Raw genomic sequence first — 4,252 nt, 5'->3', positions numbered from 1 at the left:
AGCAGGCCTGAGGGCAGAGGAGACACTGTCACCCTACAGCCCTGTCCAGATGTCCACCCTACCCAAGATCTCCACCTGACTCCTCTTGGCACGTCTTGCCATCAGCCCCTACTGCCATTGTGTCACTGTCATCTACTTGCCTCTCCAGAAGCCCTTTTTTGGCTACCTCAGGAGGGTGATCTGTGTGGGCTGCACCAGTGGCCTCTCTGCACTCTGGCTGAAGAAGTAAGAGTGGAGGAGAGTGAGGGAAGGGGCTTGGTGCTCTCATTCCTTCCCCACAGGGTTGATTTGGGCACCACCAAAGATCACAGCTCTCTCAAGGTGGACTTCTGTACCTCCTTCTGGTTCCTTCTCCACACCCTGAAGATAAAGGGGTGGCTCCAGTTCTCTGCTTTTATAGCCCTGGACACCACAGTATCCCTTGGAGTTTCCCTACACCTGTCCACACCTTTGTAAATAGTCCCTTTTAATAGCGTTCCCCCAAAAAATTCATGTCCACCCAGAACCTCAGAATGATACCTTATTTAGAAAGAGCATCTTTGCAGATGTAATTAGTTAAGATGAGGTCACATTGACTTAGGGTGGGCCCTAAATCCAATGACTGTGTCATTAGAAGAGGCTACCTGAAGACACATGGCCATATGACAATGGAGGCAGAGGTTGGAGTGATGCAGCTACAAGCCAAGGAAGGGCAAGGGTTGTTGGCAGCCACCAGGTGCAAGGAGAGAGGTGTAGGATGGTTTCAGAAGGAACCGACCCTGCTGACACCTTGGTTGTGGATTGCTGGCCTCCTGAAGTCAGAGAGGAATAAATTGCTGTTGTTTTAAGACACATGGTTTGTGGTGATTTGTTACAGCAGCTCCAGGAAACGAATACGCCCTTTATCAAGCTTTCTTCCAGTTCTCCAAACTTGAGTGTGGACACGCCATGTGTTTCCTGTGGGGACCCTGACTGCTATAATTTTCAAGCTTCTCTCAGCTCCCAGGGCTTTCAATTACTCCCTCGTAAGTCCCGAATCCCTGATGCTGATGACCCTCCCTCCTCTGGTCCACACTGCCTTTCCAGCCCTCACACTGCCTGGTTCCCACAAACATGAACCAATGGCCTTAGCCCTGGTTTCTGGTCCTGCTTTGCATTTTTCCCAATAACCTTCGTCTGGTCTCTCCACCCAAATCTCCCTTCCTAAGCTGACCTCTATCTACCCTTTCTCCTCCATCAGGATGCTTCTGGACTTTCCAGACTGCAGGGAAGGGCCTTGTTAGCACTTGGTGTCAACACACTCCAGCCACCATGTGGGGAGGCGCCCCGGTGGTATTCACACTGGTGTTGGGCTTGTGCTTCTCCCCACCTAGAATGCAAGCCCTGTGAGGACAGGGAGGGTGCCATATTCTTTATTTCAGGTCTCACCGTGCTGGGCACACAGGAATGAGTATAAAGAAACAGGTTGACATATTTCTGGAACTCATGCTCTTGGTAGACCACCAGGGAAGAAAGAAGCAAGACCTTCTAGGCTCCTGGGAGAACCTGGAGTCCTCAACTCTGTGACTCAACACAGGGGCCCATGGGGCTTATTAGCACCCACCCATCTGTGACATCATAGTAGGGACAGGAGCTCTAGGCAATATGTACTAAGTAGACTTTCATGAACTCAACGAGATACTGCAAGAGGTGGGAAAAGTGTCCTCTCTCTTTCCAGCTACATCTGTCCTCTCTTCCCTCCCCTCACATGTCAGTTCCCAGCACAGACTGTGTAGAAGAGTGAGTCTAACTAGCTCTCCTACTTGAGGTGTGTGCTGGAAAAAAAGGATGTTGGAGTGCTCTGTTCTCCAGCCTGAGGAAATCAGACGTCTCCTTGCTCTTCAACCTCCCCTGCCTTCCCTGTGGACTCCTCTGTCTCCCTGATATTCCTAGCCATCATCTGCTCTTCTCTAGCTCTCAGTTTCCCCACTTCTCTTCTCTTTTTATTTTATTTATTTTTATTTTTATTTATTTATTTCTTGAGACAGAGTCTCACTCTATTGCCCAGGTTGGAGTGCAATGGCGTGATCTCGGCTCACTGCAACCTCCACCTCCTGGGTTCAAGCAATTCTCCTGCCTCAACCTCCTGAATAGTTGGGATTACAGGCATGTGCCACCACACCCAGCTAATTTTTGTAATTTTAGTAGAGATGGGGTTTCACCATGTTGGTCAGGCTGGTCTCGAACTTCTGACCTCAGGTGATCTACCCACCTGGGCCTCCCAAAGTGCTGGGATTACAGGTGTGAGCCACCATGCTCGGCCTCTTTTTATTTTATTTTATTTATTTATTTTGAAACGGAGTCTCGCTCTGTCACCAGGCTGGAGTGCAGTGGCAGGATCTCAGCTCACTGCAACCTCTGCCTTCTGGGTTCAAGTGATTCTCCTGCTTCAGCCTCCTGAGTAGCTGGGACAATTTACGTGAGCCACCATGCCCAGCTAATTTTTGTATTTTTTGTAGAGACGGGGTTTCACCATGTTGGTCAGGATGGTCTTGATCTCTTGACCTCGTGATCTGCCTGCTTTGGCCTCCCAAAGTGCTGGGATTACAGGCGTGAGCCACTGCGCCCGGCCTCTTCTCTTTTTAGATAAAATAATGAGATGCTACGTCGTAGGATCTGTCTCTGAGTCCACATTGCGGGAGAAAAGACCATTCTTCGGAAAGATGCAGAGTGAGTGGTGTGATATTGAGGTGGAAAGTGCTTCCCCTGCATCTCTTGTTTCTCTTCTTCTGAGTCCTTTGTCATCTGATCTGAATTTTCTCCCTTTTTAGGGAAGCCCCGTACCTCAAGGGATTGAGATGGGAGACTGAGGGAATCCTGGGGTCTCTGCCCTCTCCCTCACTGGGAAACAAGCTCTGTTTCTTCATGTGCCGGAGCCCTGCCTCTGTGGGTGCAGCCTGAGGACAAAGGCAGTGCTGCATCCCCTGATCCCCTGCCCCCTACAACCTCCTGCCCAGCCTCTTGGGTGCTCCTCAGCTTGTCATCAGGGAGGAAGCAGCCATCTCCTCCGATGACTGACTTCAAGCCTCAACTCTCCCACAGCTTCTCAAAAGCCAAGGCTGAGGCCAAGTCCTAGCTGCTGCCTTGGGACAGGTCAAGGGCCTCCTGCAATCTCATGCACAAACTGGTACCCATGAGCATGTGGCCTAAGAGATTTATTGACCCCTCTCCAAGTCCTTGCCAGAGGAATCCTGCACACCTATATCCACAATGAAGGGAGCCATATCCCCAGCTGGGTAGCCATATCCCTAATGATATCACTTATGAAAGGTGACAAGTCCTTTCTACCACTCTTATTTAAGTGAAAATATATTTAGTCAATTATGCTCTTTCTCTTGTGTCTACTGAAAGCATGGTAAGAGTCTGTTTTAACTGAGAATATTTTTTATCTCCTCATTCTACTCCCAAATGAGTTTTTCAGGGTCCTGTGGTCTTGATGGTCTTTCAACTATAGCTGCCTATAAACCCTGTACATAGGGGACACTATGACCCTTGGATCTTTTTCTATAATGTCCATGTTCCAGTGAGCCATAGAGCCAGATCCACTTGAATTCAATTTCCAAAAACAAACCTGCTGGGATTTTTATTGGAATTGTATTGAATCTATGCATTCGTTTTGAGAACTGACATCATTATAATATGAGCCTTCCCATTTGTGAACATGGTATAACCCTACATTTATTTAGGTCTTTAAGTTCCCTCAATAATGCTTTGTAGTTCAGTGTAGAGGTCTTGCACATTTTTCATTTGATTTATTCCTAGGCATTTGATGGGCTTTGCTGCTATTGTAAATTGTATTTTTAGAAGGGATTTTCGTAAGCACTAGTGATTGGTAGTGTAGGAAGGAGAGCCCCAGCAATACCTGCTCTTCGTCTTTAAAGAAATCCAAGCTTATGGAGATACAATTCATATTCCATACAATTCACCCATTTAAAGTATACAATTCAATGGTTTTTAGAATATTTGTAGGTATGTGTAACCATCACCACTGTCAATTTTAAAACATTTTCATCACCTTAAAAAGTAACTTCATGCCCTTTAGCTATTACCCACCTATTGCATCTGTTACAGTCTGAATATGTCTCCCCTCTAAATTCATATGTTGAAATCGTAACCCTCAAGGTGATGGCATTAGGAGGTGGGGCCTTTTAGGAGGTGATTACGTCATGATAGCAGAGTTCTTGTGAATGGGATTAGTGCCCTTATAAAAGAGGCCCAGAGAGTTACTTTACCT

General features: G+C 47.2%; 1 long non-coding RNA gene across 2 annotated transcripts; it reads left to right on the top strand.

The window, feature by feature from the left end:
- The first annotated feature begins 1,597 nt into the window (after window positions 1-1,597).
- LOC109025555 (uncharacterized) lies at window positions 1,598-3,344 on the top strand. Of its 2 annotated transcripts, XR_002004514.3 has the most exons (3): window positions 1,598-1,668; window positions 2,605-2,688; window positions 2,790-3,344. It is a non-coding gene; the product is annotated as an uncharacterized lncRNA (long non-coding RNA). The 2 variants fall into 2 exon arrangements; XR_010134100.1 differs by lacking the exon at window positions 1,598-1,668 and having other exon boundaries at window positions 2,342-2,688.
- The last annotated feature ends 908 nt before the right edge of the window (window positions 3,345-4,252 follow it).

The sequence above is a fragment of the Gorilla gorilla genome, chromosome 5 (assembly GCF_029281585.2).
Source record: "Gorilla gorilla gorilla isolate KB3781 chromosome 5, NHGRI_mGorGor1-v2.1_pri, whole genome shotgun sequence".
Lineage (NCBI taxonomy): Eukaryota > Metazoa > Chordata > Mammalia > Primates > Hominidae > Gorilla > Gorilla gorilla.
This window is presented reverse-complemented; position numbering and strand designations above follow the sequence as displayed.